Here is a 27,644-nt window from a genome sequence, read left to right as displayed (position 1 = left end):
AATAAATGAATAAATAAAATATATATATATATATATATATATATATATATATATATATATATATATATATATATATATATATATATATATATATATATATATATATATATAATGTTAATGAGATGCCCTATTTAGGACCTCATCTGCCCGCTCCTTCTCAGTTAACAGAAGAAAGAAATGATGTAACAGTGGAGGTGCAAATCATTTCGTTCCTGGACCTGTAGCGAAGTATGTGACAAAACTATATTGAAATGTATCTATGGTGCTTCTCACCACTACTGTACTTGGTAAATTGTTCTATTAACAGGCAATCCTCTTGAAGACAGAGGTTATCAAAGCCTTTGATAATTTTGAGCACCTGTATCAAATTACCTCTTAAGCTTCTCTTTTTCAAAATGAATAAGTTTGATTCGTCTACTCCGCTGTCATAAGGTTTGTTTCTCAGTTCAGAAATCATCTTGGTTGCTCGCTCCTGTACTTTCTCTATTTTGACTGTTTTCCTTTCAGGTTAGATGACCTGAATATAGGTTTCAGGGTGGGAACGCACCAGTAAATTGTAAAGAATGTGGATTAATATCTCTGACCTGAATTCGAATACCGTAACTATGAACCCTAGAATTCTGGTCGTCCCATTCACGGGTTTTGTGTACTACGTATTTGTCTTTAGGTCATACTGGATCATTACAGCTAAGACGTTTTTCCTCATTCATCTTTCGTAACTCAATAAATTTCATACTGTAACTTGCCTTCTCGTTTTCACTACCAATGTGTAAGGCTTTGCACTAGTTGATATCAAAATTCATACGTCATCTGTAGATAGAGGCCACCCGTTTATTTATGTCAGCTTGAAACTGAAGACGTTCATTTTCTGTTGTAACTTTATCTCCCAGTTTGATATCATCTGTGAAGTTTGTTATCTTGTAACGCACCCATTGATCAGTGTCACTAATATATATGAAAAAGAGAACCGGTCCCATTTTTTATCCCTGCGGCACGCCACATATTTCGTCTTACTATTCTGAAGGTTGACCGTTAATCATAGCTCTTTTTTTTTGGCCAGTCAACCAATGATCTAATCAATGAAGTACAGCTCCATCTATACCACTGGTAATTTTTGATGTGGAACTCTATCGAATGCTTTCTGAAAGTCTAAACAGATAACATCAACCACTTTAAACACATGATGTAACGTAGCACACATGTTTTATGCCACATGGTACAGACAGGGTGTAATATGGTACACGTAATTTTCAGCATGGCACAAACGGTATGCGACAACTAACTATGAAACTAACATGGTATACACAATACATAACATGGAGCATATAATATAGAACATGATAAGTACAGTGCGAAACATAGCATAACATGGTGCACATATATTAACAAACATAATAATGAAAATGAAATGAGGCCAACTTTGAAGCCTACGGATCATGGGACATTATCCAAGGAAACATTGTAAGAAAGAGATAATCATTTCTGAAGCAGAGAAATATGACCTTGGCCATAGTCAGTGTGACATATCAGGAATGAATAAAATTTTTCCTCTTTTTGATAATAGCCGACATGGCACAGGTAATATAGGCTACGCCAGTCATGGCCAACCCGCATGAAATGTACGAATGGTGAGAACATAGAAAAAGAATCATGCTGCATACATCAATTTGAGCTCCTCAGGTTTTGCAGACCAGAATCTCAGAGGTAAGAAGCTTTGGAAGAGGGTAAGATGAAATAATACTTAAGACAATTGCATGTTTTCTCTCTAAAAGTAAAAATAAAAAAAAAAAATCAGAGCCATCAGCCATCACACAGCAACCACGAGAAGCAGCAGCCAGATGCGTGATGAGGATCCCAATTTCGGGGGTGAGACTTACACAGACAGCTAACGAAAATAATGTCCAAAATTATTCCTGCAGAAGAGAAAGAAGTAAGCAACTTTACGATTACCAAAAGGAATGATGGATGGTGATTGGTTCTACTCTGATTAATAAAAAAGAGACGGAAGAAGACCCACCCCCAGATATACCGTGGTGAGTGAGGCCCCTGTTGATATGGAATAGCTGGACGCGAAAAAAATAATTGCAGCTGCTAAACAACATCTTAGGTTTTGGTGAGCAGATTTTGCGATGTCCATTATGTGGAGTTTCCAGGATATAACGAAGGATTTAGTTTGCATCATTCAAGTACTCTTTGAGATAGACGTCTTGTGAAGTCCACTGGTAGCTGGTTGGAACCATAATTCTTGTCAGTTCGAAGGAAATAATCAGGACTTTCCCAGTACCCCTCGACTTCCACCGCTACGCGCCATCCCGACGATTCTTGACAAATAGGTCATTCCCTACGATTTACCAGAGCGTTCAGTTGGAGTCTGTTGAGGGAGTGTGCACTTATTTCCAACATTTCAATGATAGTTACCTCCAAGTTTCCCTGGATGGTAAAGTGGTCACTTTTGAACTAGGCCGTAAATGTATCAAAAAAAAAAAAAGGTGGGAGGAGGGTTTACCTTCTGCACCTAAGAGTTGATATAAGACTCCTGCCATTATCACAAGATTTGTAGCACTGTACAGATGACGCGTTGGGAAAATAAAAGAACGTTCATGGGAAGATCTTATATTACCTGAAGCCACAGAAACCTCTGGATAAAGACTCCAGATCATGTTGAAGTTTGGGTTCCAGCCTAAGACTGGATAGCGAATATAATACATCACCAAACATGTAATTTATTAGAATTAGTTCTTCAACAATATTTTCAAGAAAACATTTTGTTTTGTGTATCATAAGCCTGAAGCAGTTTGTGGTGAGGCCTGAGGAACGAATTTTTAAGTATCACGTCCACATTATCTTCGTCAAGGTCCATCTTATCAAGCTCCAAGAAGTCTGGGAAAGAAAAGAGCTTCATGTCATCAGACATATATATATATAAAAGGAAAGCATTTTCTCAAATCCCTCTCATCCTCCCTCTCTTTATGATATTCATATCGAGAACTTTAAAGCATGTGATTTCTTATCATGAATATTTCTTTGAATGTAATTCAAGTGATATTGGTATTTAAGAAGAATTTTGTCAATATTACAAATTCATTGGAAGGTGAACTGAGATGAACGATACAGGAGCCAACATGGTTATGTTACAGCTTAACTTGTTTCAGGATGTGGAAGCATTTCCACTGCTAATAACAACCCTCTCCACGCACGTTTCTGTAACTGATACTGGACTGGAGACCTGAAGTTCATCATTATGATACCTTGTGTTGGGGTCAGAAGCATTCTTGGCTACCATGAATGTGGGGTATTATTACACAGACCCTTTTTACAGCAAGGTAAATAACTTTATGATGATGGAAGAGGAATTTAATAATTATACTTCTGGCAGTCAAAGGGGCTTTTTCTTGGCTAGTCGGCCAGTCATTAGTCCATTACCCTGTCAGGGGAGCCAGGGCACGAAGCCACCCGCCATGACGGAGCGATGCTAATAAAAGAGAGAAATAGAGGGAAAAAAAGAGGGGGAAAAAATACGCTGGGAGAGAAAGACCATCGCTCATAATTTTACAAAACTCTGAACAGATGACGCAGTCTGTCTCTCTCTCCCTCTCGCTCTCACCATCAGATGCTTCCAAAGAACTTGTGTGACACGTGTCTGAATAGTTTCCACACGAGAGGTCTTACCTGGAGTACTTTCACACTGACACAGTGTGTGTGTGTGTGTGTGTGTGTGTGTGTGTGTGTGTGTGTGTGTGTGTGTGTGTGTGTGTGTGTGTGTGTTGGAGAGTTACATAGACATAGAAAAACGTCTTTCACTCAGGTCAGGAAGGTAGTGAGCTTGATGAGTAGATAGGCTAGTGGTCAGCTTGATTTGTGGGTGTTTTTAGGTTTCTGTGTTCGTAATGTGGCTTTAAATCTTGGTGGCGCAAGTGAGTCTAACTAATGCCACTGTTGAGCGTATCCTGACGAAGGCGCCCCGGGGAGAAAAATGATACGGAACCCATCAGGGAGGAGGCTGGAGTCCCGGGAAGCCAACACGACTTTGATCTACCCAGTCCACAGGACGGTGCTGTTGTGTTTGTCTGGGTTAACAGCTGAGAGGAGAACTCCTTGGACCCGGAAGCGATCGATGGATTTCTCACCACGTCACCTGATGTTCCGAGCCGGACATACGCTACATACGTCCCTCCACCAAGTGTGTACGATTCACGTTGTTCTACCACGTGTGCACACGTTGTTCCACCTGGTGTGTACACTGCAGCCGTTGGTCCACCGGGTGTACACTGCACTCATTGTTCCACAAGCTGTGTACACTCTACACGTTGCTTCACCAGGTGCATACAATACACACGTTGCTCCAACAGGTGTGTACACTACACATGTTGTTCCACCAGGTGTGTACACTATACACGTTGTTCCACCAGGTGTATGCACTACACACGTTGTTCCAACATGTGTGTACACTATACACGTTGCTCCATCAGGTGTATACACTACACACGTTGTTCCACCAGGTGTGTACACTACACTAGTTGTCACCATTTTATTTTTTTACGTTGGAGGCCTTGATTAGAATACAGAGAGGTTAACAGAAGAGAAAAAGATGAGACAAGGGAAAGTATTTACGAGTTTTAGAGGAAGTAAAATAACCTGTCACTTAATATGTGCTAGGTCATAATTATTGGGAAAGACTTGAAAGGGTAGAGAGTTCCAAAGCCTCGAGGTGAAGGGGAAGAAACAGTTATCAGGTGTGTACGGTACACATGTTGTTCCACCAAGTGTGTAAACTTTCCACGCTGTTCCACCAGGCGTATACATGACACACGTCGTTCCACAAGGTGTGTTCATTATGTGCACATTTGAACTAAAGAAAAAACATGGTACAGAATGTGTTCGACTTCAAATTGACTGTTAACATGAATGTGCTTGTGAGCAAGGACTTAAATACGTCTGTGGCCATGAGTCTACCCGTGAGCCTGATTGTATACAGTCGTTAGTCTGATAAATAGCCATCGGGCACTTTGATGAACAGATTCTGAGTGCAAGAACGGCACGCGCCGCTAATGAGTCTGCTTCAAATCCATTATTTTTGTCAGGGTAAAATTGTAGATCGTACAGAAAGTTAACATATTATCTGGTCAAAGCAGTGTACATTATTTACCCTCACCATGTGATGTATTCGTACAACCCTCATTAGCGTCACAAGACCTCCTTGCATCCGAAATTCTCCTGAGGAGTACCGCAAGCCTACACCTGTGACCCCGGCTCCTGACCTGTCTCAGGCAGTTATCCTCGCTCACCCTTGTGATCATCAGGGTTACCATCAGCCACCACGGTTTTCATGTCCTGTTCCCGAGTTCGTTACCTTACGATAGAGGACGTACGATACCCAGTGTGGAGTAAGAGTAATATCAAGTGTTACTCAGCATACTACTCCACCTGGACCTGCATAAGATACTTTCTGCTTATGTGAGACACACTAGTATCCTATTCAAACTACCGTCGTAGTGATAGTATTAGAATACTTCTCAGACGACTGACACATTTTCTAGACAACTTACGTTAGAAATGCACTTTTTTCCCCTTATTTTCGCATCACACAGTCATCTCATCGATATAAACAACGTAGTAATGCCCTTCCCTCTCACACACTATTCAATCCAGCGCACCGTCACCCATCCCACCACAGCACCACACAAATCCTCTCCCCCTCCCATGTTTCCTTACTCCACCCCACACACACACACACACACACACACACACACACACACACACACACACACACACACACACACACACACACACACCACCTGCCATCCTGCGACCATTAATCACCGTCAACTACACTACCAGTTGATCATCGTTCGTGTTGCGAGGCCAGACTGCAGTGTTGCTCAGCGGTAGAAGTCTAGTTGCGTTTCTGAGACAAGGCACTGCCTCGAACCGTCCTCCCCTCTCCGTCTCACGGTAGATTTATGACTGCAATCACTGCACCCACACACCACCGGGACCAGGACCACCCTACCATCAGCAGTGCTGCTGTGTCACCACACCCATAAGGTGTTGTTAAGACCTCCTGCCTCTCACCAAAAAGTTTCTTCCCGATGTGTTGCTTCGTCACATGACCTAAGTGTTGATGAATTTCTATGCCTCAGCTTTGTTGGTTGTATGCGTTCCCTATTAAATTCCAGTCGTATGAATCCAGTTCATCGTTTCTACTCTACCATTACTCCCTGGTAAACTCACGGTTCCCTCTCGTACATCATAGTGGAATTACATCAAAAATGATTCACTAGATTTGTCGACTCCCTGCTGTACTTATCATAACGTTTCTTTGACTGCCAACAATTTGCGTATCTTCCTCATTTTATCAGAGATCTGAGAACTTAGACCATCACATTCACTATGAATGTTCCTAAATGACTGAAATCATTTGCATTTTTCCAGCTTCTCACCGCTCGAGCAATGCTCATAGTCCGGGTCCCCTCTTTCAAAAATCCCCATCTTACTCATTTCAGCATTCGCTTGCAACACTCTCAAAGTCCCATGAAAATGCCCCGCGGTTCACATCCGTCTCCCAATGAGAACAGGATGATCTGCATACAACAATCACCTCTACTTTCCATCCATTTGGAATCTTGTTCCTCTACTTACAACTTCAGCTGAGACTTCTGTAGCATCTCCGCCTTGTAAGATATGAAGGAGCCATTAGTGACACAGGACGCAAGTCTTACAAGGACTTCAGTCATTAGGTATTCGTTCGTTCCATCGGCTAAACTGGTACATGCTCTACTTTCCTGTATCCATGAATATGGCACCGACAATTCGTGATTTTACTTGGTCATATCACAATTATCATCATAATGAATATCTAATTAGCACAACCTCGTTCGAGTCTCATAATCACCTGCGATTCTTTTGATTCTCTTGTTACTACTGCTGAACAATAATGCCTCCCTTGCTGTACTATACATCTTGCTTCTTGACCTAATGCAAATTGTACCGTCTCTGTAGCATTGCTGGGTTTCGCTGTCCTCCAGTTGGTGCTGGGAGTCTCTTCCCTTAGTATACAATTATCATCATAATGAATATCAAATCGACACGACCCCTAGTATAGCTGAGCATCTTGATTTATTCTATGTATGTTGCAGAGTTTCTACTCCGTTCTTTCTAAATATTACTGAATCTTTCCCCCGTCTTTAACGCTCGATGCTTCTGAATGATTCTACCTGCACACGCACTTGTGGAACTTCCTCATTTTTGATGTTGTTAGGTTTTGCTGCCCGTTACCGTGATGCAACATCTTCCTTCTCCTCACATCCTCATGACTGACTGTCTTCCTCACTCCTCCCGTTTAGTAGGGTCTCCTCACTACTACCAGAGTTTCGTTAAATCCAACCATACCCACATAGAGCATCGTGTGTCCCTTTACTCCCTTTTACTTCTCTGTTTCCCATACCTGCTCTCCACGTGCTGCTGGACTTCCTCCACCCTTACATTGCATCCTGTCTCATTTCCTTCTCTAACTGTTCCTGAGACTTCCTGTTCCCCCTTCAACCATAACAACTGTAGCTCGATCACCGAGTCCTAATCCTCTTCCTTTTGTGTTGTTTGTTCCAAACATATCTGGGTTTGTCATAAGAATTAATCCTTGTAAAAAGTTTCTCTTCTATTTATCGTACGTTCCAGATTTTTTTTATTCCGTTTTATCAGAATATACCCAGTAAAAGAGCTCAGAGTTGCCATATGTAGGGAGGCAGCTCTTATGTGTATGTTATCTCCAAAGTGAAATAGCATTATTTCCCACGTGGTAGCTCGTGACGTGGGTGTCCGGTCACTTCTGGTACGCACCGTGCATTGTGACAAATCCTGCTAACTCTACATTTCTGGAGTGACAAACCCTGTAGGATAGAACTGTCACCTGTTTCTTAATTAGTCCGTCAGCCTGTCAGCTCAGAACGGATGAATCTAAGATCACTGGAGTTGATATACAAACTTCCCCTGGTGTATCCTAACTCACACTGACTTTCTAGGTCAAAAGGTCATTGATGAAGATCTACGTGGTAGAGCTTCCCTTGCGCAGCGGATTACAGCTGTATGTTGTAAGTTGGCGCAAATATCCCGGAGTTGAGTGACATACAGGGTGCTTGGTGCCCCGCCACCCGCGGGGCGCATCCGCTCCCACCAGACAGTGCGGTGTTGTACGGTTGCCAGATGACGTCCCCTTGCTTGTGATTCATGTATCAATCATGGTCATAAACTGGTGACCTTTGAGGCCCTTTCCTGAAATGTACATGTTGGTCTATAGGGATACCATATGGAACGTAGACCAGCTTATGAATGGGAAGGTTATGATTGTGGTTCGGGTTTGTAGTTTGTGGTAGATGCCTTTGATTTGTGATTGCAGTTATGACTGGTGGTTGTGGTAATGACCGGTGATGGTGGTCGTAGGTGGTAATTGTTGTTGACGTGGGCGACTGTGGTTGGAGATTTGTGATTATGATGAGTGGTTGTGGATATAATGATCATGGAGGTGTTTAGAGTTTACTCTGGGTGTTTGTGGATATTACTACTTTCGTGGTAGGTTGTTATAGATAGCGATTAGTAGTTGTGATTGTAGAACATATGGAGATGGTTGGTTGTAGTTGATGGTTCTGCTTGTGTTTTCTTTACTGAATTGGTTTGTAATCATCGAGCTCCATCTACCTGCTGAAATGTTCTCAAGAAATAGATCTGAACACTCGGGCCATTCACTCTTCGCATGATATGGTACGAATCAACATCACATTTAGCAGACACACAAAATAACGGGGACCTCATAGAGCACCTGTATGCTCAGGTGACCATGCCTGACCCAAACATCTGCGCACTCAGTGATTATCAGCCACTTATGCTTTTCATCACACGGGGTCTAGCATTATCATACTACATCAGTTACCCACTTAACCGAGATTATGAAGGCGCTTCATAAATGTGAGATTATCATATGCCATTTGATTTGACAATTGTGGGTTTTTATTGCCACTGTGACGTGTTTGCAGTGTACTAAAAAGTAATCTTTGTGTTATGATAGTCTTTAAGATATCAGAATAGCTTGAAAAATGGACATTTTACCTCGCTACCAGACAGCAGATAACCGAGTGAGGCCATTGATGCTCATACCTTCAACAGGTGATGTCCCCTCCGTCAACCCACCAGATTCCCACAGACCTTAACCGTTACGTACTCAGCTTCCGATTACCTACGTCACTCGGCCACCGCCTCATTCAGTACACGGTAACGGGACTTATGAAGCTGGGGGTCCATTCTGATTCCATCACTCAATAGAATTCCAGTCGGACTCGATCTTAATCAGATAACAGTTTATGGGGTATAGTCCCACTGCCAACCCTGCTTCGGCAGGGTGTTACGTCATCGCTAACTTCTACCACAAAAGCCAGTAATCAAGACCCACCGACGTCCATTCTCGATCCTCACTGGAGCCGGCTCCCTTCCCTGAGCCTGTGTGTACAGTTAACGTTCGATGTTGTATCGTTTATAGTGTATGCAGGCGTCACCTGTGATGCTCAGGAGTGTTCCTTCTCTTGGTTCAGCCAGATCTAAATACCTTCACAAAGGATGCAATTCTAAGCAAACCCTCATGCCACGTCCCTAACTCTACGGTCCTCTCCCACCAAGTTACACTGCATCGCGCCATCCTTTGCTAACTGCAATTGGTCTTGTGTAACAGTTGTCCATTGGCTCTCCCTTTGATGCCTCGGCATTCTAGTTTTCCTCACAGCATATAACTCGTGCATTCAGTCCTATCCAACTATCTAACTATCTTCTATTCTTGTCCCAGCAGTTTGATAGCCTGCTGGTCGATCAGTCAGTATGAATTATGTACATGTGTATATATGTATATGTCTGTGTGTGAACGTGTATGTATATGCATGTATATGTGGGTGGGTTGGGCCATTCTTTCGTCTGTTTCCTTGCGCTACCTCGCTAGCGCGGGAGACAGCGACAAAGTATAATAGATGATATATATATATATATATATATATATATATATATATATATATATATATATATATATATATATATATATATATATATGTATGTATGTATTACGTTGGAGGTTCGAATCGCGGACAGAAGTCCACATCAAGGCTGGGCCTTGGGAAAAGGGAAAAAGAAGAGTCGAGGAAAAGTATCTACGAATTTTAGACGAAGCGAAAACTTATCTTTTAAAAAGTTCCAGGTCGTAGTTAATGGAAAGACATGAGATGGTAAAGAGTTCCGAAGCTTCGAGGTGTGTTGGCCTCTATCATGATTACATTAAAAACGCCAGTGCAGACAGGAGATGACAAGAGAAGAGACGTGAAAAAATATGTGATATGTGAGTAGGTGAATGGTGCTTGTAAGGAGATGGCAGGACTGGTCCGGTAGTCCCGTTTTGACAAGACAGAAAGTAAGACCAGCAATCTTAACATGGAGGATGTAAGATGGTTCTGGGCTCCACTTTAACGCTCCTCAGCCTACTACCTAAGACCTCTCTTGTGATTAGAAGACCAACGTCTTCAGATTCAGCTCAGTGCACCAGAATCCGTGCAATCTCTTTCTTGATTGTGAAAAATAAAACGACAGAACACCAGCGTGTGAGCATCGGTATATAAATGTAGCATGTTGACAGAGACTGATAGTTAGTAAATATGATCACAAACATAGACTTAAACTAATAGCACACATACACAGCAGAGATATATGTATTTGTTGCCCATTGAAAGCTCACACGTGTCGAGTGAAACCGAGCAAGAGCGTCAGCTAACATTCTCTTGCATCTATCTCATCACCAACTCGCATCCCTCTTTGCTATACGGGTCTACCTAATGAAGTATCAGAGACAAGGAGGAGTTATGTATCGATTTGGCACAGGTCATACCCTATGTTATTTTGTATAACAAAGGTATCCAGTACCAGAATCATATTAGTAACACACGGGATCTTCACTGCTGGTAATGTAATGTTGGTCCTCACCACCTAGTGCATCGCATCTCGACCTCAGCCCAGCCCCCTTTCCCAGCATACTTAACTTTATGTATTTCTTGATTTCATCCTCCCTCAACCCCCTTCCTTCCTGCCCAGAAGACCTTGTCAGTCCCCCTTCCTTCTTCCCATCCACCCGTCTCCCAGGAGCTGTTGGAGGTTCTTTACAATTGTTCTTCAGGAAGTGTAAGTCTGTCTGAAGCAGTGGGAGGTTAAGGGATGGAGGAACACCGCAACACCTCTCGCTCAGCACCTAATGCTCAACAGCCCACCATTTCAACAAGCTGTCACATAAAATTGCACACATCCGCAGTTTAAACTTTCTTGATGTAATTGGATTTACATCCTCAGGTGTGAAGTATGACAAGGGATCTTGTGCAGTAAGACAAGATCTCAGGGTTCCGGCGTCCGTTTCACAGACGCCCAAGATGCTTTTGAAAATAAACGAACGCCTCTGTTTAGCTCCGGAGACAACTGCTTCTTGCATTACCACATCCTGCTTTATACTATAGCCACACACACACATACACACACACACACACACACACACACACACACACACACACACACACACACACATTCAGCAAGGAGGTCATTTAGAAGATGAGATCATTTTCACTGTGGAAGACATGTCAGTTTCAATAACAAAGAGATGGAATCGGGGTGGGGTCAAACGAAGCACTGAAGCTGCAAGAAAAGACAAAGGCAAACAACTTCAGAACCTTGACCTAAAAGAGGTTCATGGTCCTGATGAGTATTTTGTGTATGTGCTGAAAAAGTTTGCAGATACACTTGACAGGCCGCTTGAAGAGTTGTTCAGTATGTCGCTAGAGAAAGATAAAGCGCCAGGGGAGTAGAAACAGACAGTGTCTAAACTACCTTTAAGTAAGAAGACTGGGAAAGAGCGCTGAACTACAGACTAGTCTTTCTGACGATTTTTGGCTGTGAAACTTTGGAACAGATAATCATAATCAAAAAGGTGACTACTTGCAAAGGAAAATGTACCTAAGCGAAAGAATACAAGGATTCAAGGAAAAGGTCATGCTTAACAAACCTCTCAGACTTATATAAAGGTTTTGCATCTTAGAGGAAAAGAGACGGATGGGTGGATCGTTTCAATTTAGACTGCTAGAAAGCATCTGACAATATACCACACACATGGTTGATGAAAAAAAAAGTTCAATCGAGAGAAAATTACCTCAGTGGGAGGGATCAAAGGACGCATTGCAGAGGAGCCATCTCGAAATTGGTTGGGATCACCAGCGGTGTGCAACAGGACTCGGTCGCGAGATCACTGCTCTTCTTGATTTGTGTAAATGACTTCCCAAAGGACTGGTCTCATTCATGATTATGTTTGTGGATGATAACAAGGTCATGTGGATAGTAAATAATGATAAAACCTGCATCAACTTACAAAGGGATACTAAACAAGCTCCAAAATAGGTCTGATGCATGATTGATGAAATTCAACCCGAGTAAATAGAAAGTATAGTAACGATTATGGGACATTGTGAAAGACCTCGGTGCAAATATTATCTGGCGGGAAGTACCCCGCATAAAGGCGTGTGTTAGAGGAATCTGGGAATCGACATTCTGCCTAACCTGACGCCAAAACACCAATTAAGAGACCTGTAAGGAAGACAGATTTTCTACTGGCAATCATCAGAATCGCTTTCAAGTAAATTGATGAGGAAGTATTCAACAGTCTAGCCTAAGCTTATATAAGGCCAAAATCGGAATATGCTTCTCAAGTTTGGGCACCTGCACAAAGAAGCACAAAGATTTAGCAGAGAAGATTCAGAGGAAGGCAACAAGGATGGTACAGTCATTAAGATATATGAGTTACAGTGGCAGGCTAAAGGCCATAGATTTGTCCAAAGAGAAGAGTGGAGGGCGATTTGGTTACAATCTTTAAATATCTTAAAACAGTCTGATGACGTCGGCAGTGAACAGTTCTTCGAAAAATGCATATATAGAATAACCGTTGGCCATAATACGAAACTAATACGAAATTTGTTGGAAGATATGTAGATAGAAATAATATCATAGTATCAGAGTAGTGGATAACTAGAATAAACTCGTTAATGTAATCTTAACTGTTATCAAGATACAAGATTTTTAAAGGCTGTATCAGGTCAAAGAAAGTTTAAGAGATGAGGTCCTCTGAGTGGAGAACTCCCCCACTCCTCCCTTTACCGTATGAATAGGTGATTACACACACACACACACACACACACACACACACACACTTACTTCCGTTCACAAAAGAAACTCAGAATAATGCGATACATACCTCAACACTTATCTGTAACCCGGTCGCTGGGTTCATAGTCTTCCTGGGGCAGGTCAAAAGGTCGCAGCTACTCTGTCAGACTCACCACTTCCACGGTCATCAGCGTGCCCGGTCACAGGCTCAGACCTGCTGACGGTGCAGTCGTCAGGGTCGTGGTAACACTTGCGACTGACGGCGACCACAGCCGATCTCATGAGTGGAAATTTGGGTTCACTTAATTGCTGGTTTCGTTGGCTTATTTCTAAGTGACTACGGAAGGTTTTGGTTAATGGCGTACAGAATTTACGTCTTGTGTGATTGATCATATAAGATGCTAGTGACATTCGACAGCGCCTTTGAGATAGTCATCATCCAGGAGGTACGTGATTCTCATGAAGAAAATATAGATGATGAATTAAAGCTGCATTACAAGGATCTGGTGAGCTAAAGCTTCGGTAACTACTTCTTCAGCCTCACATGAGTGTTGTGGACTGCTCAGCCTGTACGGGAGTAAAAGCTTGAAAGAATTACTGGTTTATGCTTGAATTAATGTAACTTTTCGTTCTTATGAACTCCATTTCGACATTTTAAACAGGAAAAAATCTTGATGTTAATGAAAGTTCTAAATATATTGTTTTTGTCAAATTTAGGCAATATCTTGTAGCATTGCATGGCTGACAAATTCAACTGAAAACACAGTAGCTTTGAGAATCTATGAAGAAAAGAAATCGACTTTTTGACCAACTGTTGTCCGTATGTATAGTTAGATCGCTTCTGTTGCCTCGTCCAGGCTCAGCGGGTCTGGTAGACTTGGGCGAGGCAGGTGGCACCTCCACGCCTCCCCTTAAGTTAAGACTGTCGGAAGCAAGTACTCCAGAGACCCACTCAGACAGTGTTTCATCACCAACAAAACGGCGTCAACCACCGGCTATGTACGTTGGACCAGCTGTGGTTTGACCGCCACAATACCACTGCCATCATTAGTAGTTCCTTCGCTCTTACTATTTTTCTTTTCCTACATAATGGAGTAATCAGTGGTCATCCTGGTACTCTGATAGAGCGGCCGCCCACACGGCTCTCTCACTACCGAGACAGAAAACGACCCGTAATAGCTAAAGCCTCGCCACTTACGTAGGAGTGCGCCTCCAGGGTACGGTGCACTGCTGGCCCTCCAGACCACAAGCATGTGCTGAGCGGGTAGTCACGTGTGTAGACTGACAGTGATCATCCCCCAAAAACCCCAGGTCCTGGGGAGAACGACAACCCCCGACAGTCAGCCTTTGGGGGAGGGGGCTAAGACAGTGTTAAAAGGTTGTGCTGTCAGCTGTGGTGATGATGATGACACGTGTCACTGTTAGTCTGAGGATGATGGATGTGGACAGTGAACTGGTGTGATTGTGGTCCAGGCATACTAGCGCTGACTCTGGAGGTCGGAAGGTGCTGGTGTTATCATCGTATTGGGCACGCTGAGAAGCGGCTACATGTACTGCTGCACGAAGGGAAGTGCCTACAGGTACTGCTGCACGAAGGGAAGTGCCTACAGGTACTACTGCACGAAGGGAAGTGCCTACAGGTACTACTGCACGAAGGGAAGTGCCTACAGGTACTGCTGCACGAAGGGAAGTGCCTGCAGGTACTGCTGCACGAAGGGAAGTGGCTACATGCACGGCTGCACGAGGGAAAGTGGCTACAGGTACAGCTGCACAGGAGGAAGTGGCTATAGGTACGGCTGCACGAGGGAAAGTGGCTACAGGCACGGCTGCACGAAGGGAAGTGGCTACTGGTACGGCTGCAATAGGGAAAGTGGCTACAGGTACGACAGCGCGAGAAAAAATGGCTAAAACTTAATGAATTGTTTTCCCTGAATGGAAACTGAAATGAATGAATGGAGGATATCCAATCTTCGCGGGACCTCGAGATGATTTTCCTTCGAAAATGGGAAAAAACAGTGAAATCTAATGGTGGTGTCAAAGGAAAAAAATCTGAGAGGATACAGAGTCCCTCAGTGTCTCGGGACATCACGTTCCCCCCGCACATACTGACCCGGATACTCTTTTTATCCTCGTAACGAAAATCCAAACGTATGACGGGCTGGAAGAAGCACTTCATCCACCATGACCCATGGTATTCACACTCATGTAGTGTGTCCAGAACTTCCGGCGTTTAGGCTGTTATGTTTTAGTGCTGATAATTGTAAGCTGTGGGGCATGGCTTGTACCAGTGGACGTCAGAGGTAAACAGAAAGAATATGAAGTGTGTGCGTGTGAGTTTGTGTGTGGGAATGCGGTGCTCGAAGCCTGATAACCTCGGGGTCATCTGTTCATACGCCTCATTAATGTCCAGTGTATCGAAGTAGATAATATCTTTCTTAATGATTTCCCTCACACACACACACGCGAATATTGCACATCACTTGAGGCTAACGTCTACATCAACACTTCCCACATTCTCTCTCTCTCTCTCTCTCTCTCTCTCTCTCTCTCTCTCTCTCTCTCTCTCTCTCTCTCTCTCTCTCTCTCTCTCTCTCTCTCTCTCTCTCGTGGCAATCAAAAACCCGTTAGTCGCAAAAGCCTCGCTAAACCAGACCTTAAAGTCTTCAAAAAACTCAATAAAACGCCCATCAGGTATCAGTAGCCGGAGAGGCTGGCTATAGATCGTGGTTTAGGTGGCATTTTACAAGGACAGCTGTGTGCTCATCTGCTTCATTTCTATTTATGGTAAAGACACAATAGGAGTGGACCTGCACATTATATCTCCAAGTGTAATAAAAGCGAGATGAAATTTGATTTTGTTTACTCCACGCATTGTTACCTGGTCTGGGATTGTCGACTATGGAATATTTATGTGTAATTTATTGTAACAGATATTTGTGTGTTTTTGTATTCCTCTGTGTGTGCATCTACGTTTTAGTGTGCAATTAGGTAGAGTTGGGGGCGAGAGGCATGGAAAAGTAAGTAGATACTGTGATGATAGACAGACCATGTGGTGAGGACAGGTATAATGTGTGGTGAGGGCATATAGACTGTGTGGTGGGGGCAGGGAGAGATTATAAAATGTGGGTAGGGAGATTGTGTGGTAAAGGTAGGTAGACTCTGTGGTGGAGGCAAGGAAAGACTTTAATGAAGATAAGTAGACTGTAGTAAGGACAGGTAGACTGTGTGGTGGGAGCAGAGAGAGTCTATAATGATGGTAGGTAGACTGTGTGGTTCGGTACGACAGACTGTGTAGTAACAAATAGTCGAGAGTTTTCCTCTTTCATATAGAAGGCTGCGGCCACTCACCAAAATCCTCTGTGCCAGACCTTGAGTGAAATATGATAAAGAGCTCAAGAAAACAGTAATATGGGAAAAGTGGAGTAGTGTAATCTTAGATTTTTAAGGAATTGGAAAGTCTGTTCTTTAAAAAGGGGTAGGTCCATAGCGATAGGAAAGATATGGCAAGGCAAAGAGTTCCAAAGCTTAGCGTTGCAGGAGAAGAAACAGACATCACACCGGCTTACCCATGAGTTGCCAACGGCCACACAGTAAAATCATATGACGCGGTGGCTTGCTGAGTATTACGTGGTCTAGCTAATGGAAGAGGCACACAAGCAGCCAGTTCCCATGAGCAAAAACAGAATAATAAAGAGGTAAACATTGTGGCGTGGGCTGGTAATCATAGTGGTTAAGGAAGCTAAGTATTTTAGTGAAGCTAAATGAAGCATGTGGTGAACTTAGGAAGGAGGTGTGGTTAAAGTATGTCAGCTGTGGTGAGGGCAGGCAAACTGTGTTGAAGGGAGGCAGACATTATGATAAGAGCAGGTAAACCATGAGGAAGAGATGTAAACAGTATGGTGAGGGCAGGTAAAGCGTGGCAGATGGAGGGCAGGGAAAACTAACAATATAGTTAGAGCAGGTAGATAGTACCACAGGAGCGAGGGAGGGCAAGGGGCGGAGGCAGTGTGGTAAGGGCCCCACTTGACTTGCGAGCCCAGTTGTTAGGCAGGTCGTATGAAGACATCGATCACCTGTCACTGGGTGGTTCACTTACGCACAATTTTGGTCGGTGGTCTCATTGGTGGCCTGTCATTACTGTGTGATGCGGTGAGTGGCCTCCGACGCGGCCATCCTCTCCCACCAAGCCCTGCCGCTGCTGCCGCTGTTGCTTCTACTGTGGGTGTTGACTCTCTTGCTGGTCATGGTATTGCTGCTGCTGCTGTTGTTGCTGTTTCCACAGGTCGACACAGTTGTTCATGTTGCCTTTGCTTCTACTGTTCTTTCTATGACTGGTGCTGCTTGTTAATGCTGCTGCTGCTGCTGTAACTGCTGATGTAGCTTTTATTACTGCTGCTGTTTCTAGCATTGCTGCTGCTGCTGCTGCTGTTACTTTTGGTGATGAAGTTCATGCAATGATGCACATATTGTTACCGGTGGTGGTGGTGATAATGGTGGTGATGCTGGTGATGCTTTTGGTGATGTTCTAAATGAGGGTGACAATGGTGGTGCTAATAGTGATAATGATGGCATTGATGATGGTGGCGGTGCTACTGATGATGGTGTTGTTATTGATGATGGTGATGACCATGTGGATGATGACGGTGATTTTGTCTACGATGGTGATAGTGACGGCGTGATGATGGTGATGGTGGTTCTGGTGCTATTAATGATGGTGGATGTAACAATGGTAGTGATGGTGCAGGTGGTGATGTTGTTGGTGACAATGTAGATGATGGTAGTGATGTATGCTGTATTTTTCCAAGCTGTCCCGACTCGTGGCAGCCATTCCAGAATATTTCCAGTAAGGAGCACGACGTCCGTCTACTTACTTCGTCTTTCCTAGAATAACGAACGATATCTTCTCCCAAATAATTCTATAAGACCACCAAGAACCTTATCATGGCGGCTCTGAACTTCCTATACAGCATTACAAGCAGGAATTCTCTCTCATTAATGGCAAACGTAGGATAGAAATTTTCCTCGATAGGTTAAAAGAAAAGATAGAAAATGGATATGTGAACCTTGCTCCCTTAACGGCTAATACGAACGGTTTTAATTGTCTGTGGCGGCCATGGGTAGAAACACCAAAACCCTGGAAATAAGGCCAAGAATGAAGAAAACTGGGGAAGAACTTCCACCAGATGTATGAAATATCGCCGAAGGAATGGTTGGAACAGGACGAAAATTTTTAATTGCTCTGGGCAGAGGCAGGTAGAAACCTTCCAGTAAGATAGATAAGATCGACGATCATGGCTGCTGGAGAATCATCAACAGCAATTTGGCTCTGGCCTCAAGAACTGAAATTTTAGTTGCTCGAGGCAGATGCAAGTGAAAAATTCCTCTTTAGGGATTTCAATAAGAAAACCAAAACAAAATACCATCGAGAAGAAATAGGACGAAGCTCAACACAACTAGAGAGGAACCATAAGATATGTGATCTTCAACTTGGGAATGACTAGTACGAACCGAAATTCTAATTGTTTAGGGGGAAGTGTTTCTACGGCAGCGACGGCGTTGCGCAATCAGTCACATCTCCCGAAATAAACAACCATTACAACCCAACAACCTCACATTACAACAAATAACTTCTCAGGCGCCTCACGTTCTTATGCCTTATGGTCACTTTATAATTACAGGGGAGGAGCAGAGGCTGGAGCGTTCATGTCGCTGGGATAGGAGGATCGGACGCTGTTGTGCTCCGATTTTGTACATACATATATTCTTACATACGATTGAGTGGTTTAGGTGTTGTTTTCTCCAGTTATCTGTATCTGGTTATGACGATTGCGTCATCAGCAAAGACCGAGTGTTTGATGAAGATGGTCTAGAGGACGGTCTTCATGGAGGTCTGGCTCGGGAGTCGGTGTTTATTTCGTTGTTCTGCTTTCCTGGAGGTCAAGGAGCGGCGATAAACTTCAGCCACGGTCATTACCGTAGAACTAATCAGCTGGTTCGCTTTTGGTAGTATGCGAGTATGTTAGCCGATTATCCCCGTAACCTTCGCATTATATTTATGAAAACTGGCTCATGTATCTGTATAGCCGACCACTCGAAGTGATTCAGTTCTAACTTCGAAACAGTAACCATATTTGTGGTTGTACAATTAGTGGTGGAAGGCTGACCGTTCTCTACGTGACCCAGAGGAGGAGCCATGGTCGGAGCTGGCAGGACCTGACCTATGGTTCTAATTACATCACGAAGTAGATGGAGCGATATGTCATTACATATTTGCTATTATCTGTATGACTCCAATTAGAAGAACTTTTACGCGTTCAGAAAGAAAAAATGCATGGAAACTATTGAGCAGAAAAACAATAGCAATGCAAAAACTCCTTTTTATGGTTTACAGTTTTATATTCCACAACATCTGATTCTCCGCCTCATTTTATTCAGAATGGTTTGGGTTGTTATACTTTCCTACGTAAGCTGGCTGGTCCAATCCCAGAGAAGATAAAAAGGAGAGAGTACTGCAGTAAGGTTGACCGGCGGAGCAAAATAGCCTCTCGAACTGGAACGTAAATGTATCTCGGTCAGAGAGGAAGAGTTAGAGGGCCTGAAGCTCACAACAATATTTACGCTCTCTAGTATCGTAAATGTTCACTACCGCAGCCCTGACTCGTGCGGCAAAACAGTTCACAACACGTTCAGCAGCAGCTTCCATTCAAGAGACCTATTCATGAATGGGACCTAACTTTCGTGCATATCTTCTGTATATTGATAGATGATTATTGTGCCTTCTGTCCATCTACCAGACGTCGCTAAGTGAAACTGGTACCAGAGAAACACAACCAGTAGGGCGTTTTTGCAAGAAAATAAAAGATCTGCCACTGAGATGTTGTACGGACTGAATACAATGTAGCAGATTTTCTTCGACTGTTCTTCTTTTGACAAAGACCTCGAAATACATCTTGTACCTAATCTGATTTTCCCAGGGATGACTGACGACAAGCACACCATGCCTAAGTTAAGGGCTCCAGAAAAGATCAGATCCAAAATTCATGCACGCATGAGCGTCAAAGTTGTATGCACGTTCGTAAGTCGATAAATTTTCTGTTACTCAAGGTCTCAGTGGTTTTGATGTGGTCAGCAGAACGCTGATATTGATATCGAAGTCTTGATGATGGTATCTGATGGTTGATGCGTAATCATCTCATCGTCTAGCCATTGGCATAGAGGCATTGACGGTGGCGTGACTGTTACCATGTTGTAAATCACCATTTGGGTTGTCTCCTGTGCTGGAGTTGTCGGCGTGTATCGCAGGATAAGGGCAGTCCTGGGATTGCCATATTTATGATACGCAAAAGAGAAGTTACCTTCTCTCTTGTACGTCAAATCTATTTTGTAGGTATCTGCGCATTCCATGAACTAACTTTGATAGATATGAGTTATCATCGAAATTGAACATGTAGTTCAGAGTCAGAAAACAAATTTCCCTTAACAACACTTGTCTCGATCACTGGGGGCGTATCGACATTTAACTCTACTTGTAAAGTGAATTTTCCTTGCTGGATCTGAATTAGTTTTAAGCAGTGTATACCATCTAATCTAAGACGCATCACCCAGCGTGTGGAGGCCCCATCGTTTCATGAATCTAACTTGATCCCATCGTTCGAGACGTCAAGCCGAGAGGATCTCCACAGTTCCTTTAATGAAAGTCTTGAACAACACGAGATCTGCATTTGACTGACGTTCGCCTCTTATTCAGTCTTGATAATTAACATAGATCAACATAAGAGATGTATTTAGTTTTTCATGACATGATACTCTCGAAAGTGATGGTAGATAAATACCATAAACGATGAGGACTGTATGCTACAATACGTTCCATTATTTCCGTTGACGTGTGGTCACAGGTCACGATGTGGTACGACTTCCCAGGTCACGATGCGGTATGAGGTCACGGGTCGCGATGCGAATTTCAACACAAAACACGAGCGAGGACACGGGACGAGGCTACTGCGTCCTGGTAATCTCCATAAGGATGAGCGAGAGGGACTGATTCGATGATGATGCAATAATCCAAATCACCATGAACGTAGAGAACACATTAAACGGTTTAGCACACATGAAAAATAGAGAGAAAAAACAAGAAAAATGCGTTGAAAGGCGAGCTGTTACTCAGCACCGCAAGACACGTTTACATTTTAAAGAGAAAATATAAGCAAGTCGAATGACGCGTCCCGCTGGTGGGGTCAGCTCATTGTGGTGTTGGCTGGGAGCGAGGCACAGCACGCACGGAGCTGAGTGTGTCGGGTGAGGGCGCTGCCGGCAGTGGGCCCTGCTGCGCCACACAATGAGCACGGCCAACCTCCCGCCTTACCTGAAATTTCCTGGCGCTGCTCCACGCTGGGCAGGATGAAAGGTACATTGTTCTGGTCAGGGATTATGGGGAGTTTGTTGACATTCAGGTTTATTTACGATTCTCCCACCACGTCAAGGACCAAAACACTCATTTCTGCCATGACATAACTCATTGACCCCTACGTGCATTGTTTTTATTCGCTATTGCTTCCAAAACATGGATCGATCAGTGTATCATATTTTCCTTTAGGGCGAGTTCTCCGTCCAGAAATTTAAAACTTAAAAATCTGGAACGTGTAAATAAGCCCCTTTGACACTCGGGATTAATTCTGTGTAATACTGTTTTAAAATGAACTCTGACGACATGCAAAAGACCCTGATATATAGTCCTGTTTATCTGAACCTCCCATTGCGTTCAACACACACACTTGTCAAGTTACCACTGCAGACCTATCAAGCTAACTGCCAGTACGATCCTACCTACAGTTAAATTCGTGTCTGATCGGTGGTAACCAGGCACAGATGCAGGTTCTGGTACACATGTGTATGTCAACACCATAAACACACACAGTATGTTACCGCTGCAACAGCTAAGAAGTTCTCCACTGCCGGAGTCTCAACAGATCAGTCGTAATCACTTGCACCTGCTCAGGCCAATTCATTAGCGTTGCTTGAAGTGACTGCCTGATAGAGAAGACATATATGGGCGCGACGATTTCATAAAATCAAATGTCACTCTATTTCTTGATATAAATTTAGTACGAAGCTCATAAAATGTTAGTTGATGGTACAGGATACATCTTGATAGTTTATTTATAGGAAGGTGAGTTTCACGAGGTAAAATGTTAACTCCCAGGTGAGTGGTACTTCTGACACTGATCCATGACCTGGGAGATCATTGGTTATCTGCAGGTAATACATGTCCTTCCTCCTAATGCTTTCCAGTATATATATATATATATATATATATATATATATATATATATATATATATATATATATATATATATATATATATATATATATATATTGGAAAGGATCACACTTTTGCGCCTGATCAAGTATATTCCTATGAGTCCAAGGGTAAAATGAAACACGCTAAGTTCCCAAATGCACTTTCGTGTAATAATCACATCATCAGGGGTGATACAAGAAAGAAACATAAGTCAAGTGATATACAACGAAGAGACGTAGCTAGGAAGCCATTTGGTAAACAAGTGATTGTCGAAGACAGACAGCGAGCGTATCATAAACTTATTATATGGACAAGAAGGTGAATTGTTTACAAGTTGTATCAACAATAAAGTTATCCAATTTGTATAGACCTTCACTAGCATTAAAATTATAATTCTTTGTGTATTCAATGATAGAAGATTCAATGATATTTCTCGTGGTGCTAGTTAGAGTTAATAACTGAGATGGCATTACTCCAGTCAATACAATGATCATAGTTTTTAACGTGATTAAACAAGGCCCTTGATTCTTGTCCTGTCCTTATACTGTATTCATGATGCTTAAGTCTAACAGGATGATCCTTACCAGTCTGCACAACATAAAACTTATCACAGTTTCTACATGGCACTTTATAGATGCACCCAGGAGAATTCTCTGGTGAATTCCTGATTAGAATATTCTTTATAGTATTATTGTTGCTGAAGGCAACATTTACATTAAAGGATTTAAGCAACATGGGAAGTAAAGTAAAATTACTATTAAAAGGGAGAACTAAAAGATTCTTGGTGTCAATGGGAGGTTTGGGTTTAACTCTATAAAATGATTGCTAACTTAAGGGATTTATCAATGAAAGATCTAGGGTACTTTAACGTAGATCCAATAGAGTATATCTTCTCAAACTCATCATCAATAAACTCTGGACTACAAATGCGTAATGCTATGTTCCTTAGGGCATTACGCACTAATGATGAGTCATATTTTGCCAATACTGAATTGCAAAAGAAAGAGCTTGGAAAATTTCATGAAGAATCACTGTTCTAGAATTGTCATTAATTCTGTTTTTGGCAAGGTATTGGTATTAGAACCACACATTGTGATCATCTACATGCTGTTATGGGAACAATAAACAAGTGGTTCTTTGAAAACCTTGATGGGAAAGAGGGTTCATGAATTTTAGATGTAGATGCAAAAGGGAAAAAATCGTATGATCACTTTCGATGACTTGTACATTGAATAGTGATAACTAAGAGCAAAGTCGTCCCCAAAGTTTAGAGAGAGTGAAGTGTGCAGTGTTTGTGCAACTTGCAAATGTCTCGCAGACTCTGTACAGTAAGTAAGTAAGTAAGTAAGTCGATGAGGAAATATAAGTGAAAATGTTTTCGATGTCATCACCACGACACCTTTACGCAATACCACACCAATAAAGTCAACACAGCTTCGGTCATAAATGCATGTAGGATCAACTCTCCTTCCTGGCAAAGTTTACTATGGAGTACAAGACTAGATGATGATGACGTTGTATGTGAGGATAGACAGCCTAATGTGGAATACATTGATGTTCTCAACGGCAGACTTGAAGATGTTGGTTGAACAGGCTTGACACATCATACCTTCAAGGAATTCAAGGTCCACTTGAAGAAAGTTATTAAGGATATCGATCTCGAAAGACGTTGAGAAGGAAACTGAAAAAGGCATATTGTGTGACATCCTTCTGCAGTTAGTCGTACCTAATTACCCAAAGCCTTTCATAAGAAGAAAATGCCTGGTTGATGAAAAGCGGTGGCTGTAAACAAAACTGATCTGACGGACCTAAACTACCACAGAGCATATGACGTATCATCTCGATGCCCTTAGAAAATCAAGGACCAAAGAAATCAGATGGAAAGGATCGTGTTGGAGTGATTCACTTGTAATTCATCTTGTGAATAAAGCCTTACTAATCTCGGCAAGTGTGTAGTGGAGGTGAAAGTGTAATGAGGCTCGAAGGTCAAGTAAAGTGACTAATCATGAAGGACGAACACTCTTAACCTCTCCTCTTCTTCATGTGTCATGTATTCCTGATTCTGACATAGTGTTAAGATTCGTATTCTTGAAAGACATCATCAGTTGCAACCGACTTCAAGAGTTCTTCTTGTTCTGATGTTCACGATCCTGTGTTTATGGGATCATGTTTCCTCTGACGTGCGCGGCAGTAGGTACTGAGAGAAACTTAAGCTTTTGCATTAACATCTACATCCCATTTGAGTGTTGACAAATGTACAGGGTTATCTCTTAAACATAAGCCTCAGAGACATCATAAGAATGCCTCACTTTAGATACCCGTTTTTCATGTCTTTATCTTCAACATCATGGAAGATATGATCAAAAGACACTTGTAGGTGGAAAGAGATATTTCGTACTTTACTATAGAAGTGACTCAGTGTGGGTACTTTTATGCGACGAGAACTGAGTAAGATGTCAAGATTCGAACTCTCTGCACGCTATCTAAAGCAAGAGTGTTCCCCAACCCCGTTGCGCTGAGACTTGTCAGTGAATATATTTCAACAGTTCTTAGGCACGGACCTTCGTCATTAAAAGAGTTTGTTCCAGTTTCTGTTAATTGAGTCGAAGCGCATCTTACTCACAAGCTGTATTCATAGATTACAAAACAATATCGTGAGGTTTGGTCATGGCCTTCCACCAGCAGTATATCCTGCCAGAACAAGGTTTGCAGTGATCTTATGATCACGCAGGACATGTGGCGGCACTGTCGGCAGTTTTCACAAAGTCCCTGTGGTAACCCTATTGAATATGACACCTGAGGAACGAGGTACTCGTCAGTACATTCAAATATATGCACTGGCTGTCGCTTGAACCTTGGGGCGGTATTCTCGACAGTCATCCAATACTCAGTGTTTGCTTTATGCTGAATACGTTCGTCTTGGTAGAAGCAACACCATCTAACAACGTCACCGATTCCACGTTCACTGCCCTTCGGTATTTCTACCGGGCGCAAGGAACACAAGTGTATTGGTTTTACTGAGTAACCTATTCTGGAGAGCGAGCAATGTTGTCTGTCGCATCCACAGACTCCATAGTGAGTCGGCGGCGGCAAAGGCTGGGAAGCCTGGCACCGAGGATCACCTTACACACTGTATCAACCACTGGCACAGGCGACCCGCCTCCGCCTCATTGTGGGTGGCCACTTTTAATTCAAGCACTGCGCAAATAAACAGCCTTTCTTCAGCGAGATGTTGTTTTGAAGCGAGGCACCTGGTTGCCGACGGAGGTATCTAGCTGAAGCAACGACACTATGAACACTGACACCAGTCATGGGGGGGGTGGAGCTTACTGTCTCTTGGCATTTCTAGACGCACCTGCCACACACTCGTTAGACTCACCCACTAGACGCACTTGACAGACCCATCCAGTGGAGAAACCTACCAAAACACAAGCTCTAGACGCATCCTTTAGAATCACTTACTAGACACACTCACCAGATACACTCATCAGACACTAGACACAGACACGCTATACATGCCCACTATACACACCTAATAAACCAACCTAATTGACACACTCACTCTACACCTAAACTAGACACATTCATTATACGACCAACTGGACATATTGTATTATTTAAACAAACCCATTGTGCATACTCGCTGGGCACAGCAGCTAAGCACCAGACACCCACTCCAATAAACTCCCCACCAACACACACTTACAGCAGCCGCTGGAGACTTGGGAACACCCACTAGGGACAGCTAGACAGTACACCTGCTGTCTGGGATAGTCATCCACTCCTTCCTATAAAATCCCTGTTCTTACTCTGTGTTATCTGAGGACTTTGTATCTTGGTAATCAGAGTCTTGGTACGTGGCCAGCGAAGTTTAATGGGTAATTCAGCTCGACAGATACTGAATCGCCAGCGATGCTGAACCCTAAAGGGGAGGTGATCAGGGAGCAGTATTACCCTGAGAACCTTCTTGGCGAGCGGATTGATAGCTGGGGCTCACAAACAACACGTGAAAGCTTTCCAAGGGATTGCGTAGTTTGTCAGACCAGGAGTGTTGGATATAAACATTGAAGAACCTGACCTCGGAGCAGTGAGCGTTCATGATTGAGAATAACTGATGATAGAACAAGCCTACCAATGCTTGCTTAACTGCTTTAGCTAGGTAGCATCAGGGACAGACGTCAGAACTTTGAAGGAAATTTCCTCAGTTCACTCCTACTTCTGCTCCTGTATTGAGATAAAGATATTGCATGAAGATAAAGATTCGAACCAGCCCCTCTCGCCCCTTTTAATCACCTTCCACGACACGCCTATATTGCAAGCTGTAAATATGATAGTGCATCCTTGTTCAACCGGATCTAACCTGGGGTAAAAATGTTCTGTGATTGCTTCTGTGGCAGTAGTTCATTCCTTTAATTCATCACGATCGAAAAGGAAAACTTGGGTAAGAACAGGAATTAGCATTAACACCTGAAGATCATTGTAACACGAAAAAGTGACATAAGGAGGTGACATTCACACCTAAAATTGATAAACAACTTTAGCTAGAGTGAGTTGACAGAGGTTGTGCGGACATAAGACACACGAACCTACAAGTTGTTGACCTCTCAAATATTACCAGTGGAGTGAGAAGCAGGTGGAGGCAACCGTGTCGTGTCAGAGCATTGTGGAAACCTCGTGACGATTCCGAAACAACGATGCGACGAGATGCAATGCTGTCGAGAAGATGCGTCTTCGTCACAATATCTTCACAGTACTGCATCCTCTTCACAGTGCTGTACCGAGTGTTCACTGCAATGCCGCATTGCTCTCCTGCAAAACGGTTGCCACACTTCTGTCTCATTGCATTCGTTGCATTGACCCTCACTGTTACCGGATCCTCCTTGCTTGCAGCACAATGGGCGTACAATAACAGCAACTGCAACAATGATAACAACAACAACAACAACAACAACAACAACAATAACAAAAGGAACTAACATCCGCGTGATCTCCAATGAAAAAATATCAAAACATTTAACACAATAAGTTCAGAGTTCTCGAAAAATTTGTCTAGCTTCTGAATTGACAGCATATTCTCTCTCTTTTTCCGTGGAATCTTCCTCTGTAATGATGATGGCTTATAATTCCG

The sequence above is a fragment of the Panulirus ornatus genome, chromosome 12 (assembly GCF_036320965.1).
Source record: "Panulirus ornatus isolate Po-2019 chromosome 12, ASM3632096v1, whole genome shotgun sequence".
NCBI lineage: Eukaryota > Metazoa > Arthropoda > Malacostraca > Decapoda > Palinuridae > Panulirus > Panulirus ornatus.
This window is presented reverse-complemented; position numbering follows the sequence as displayed.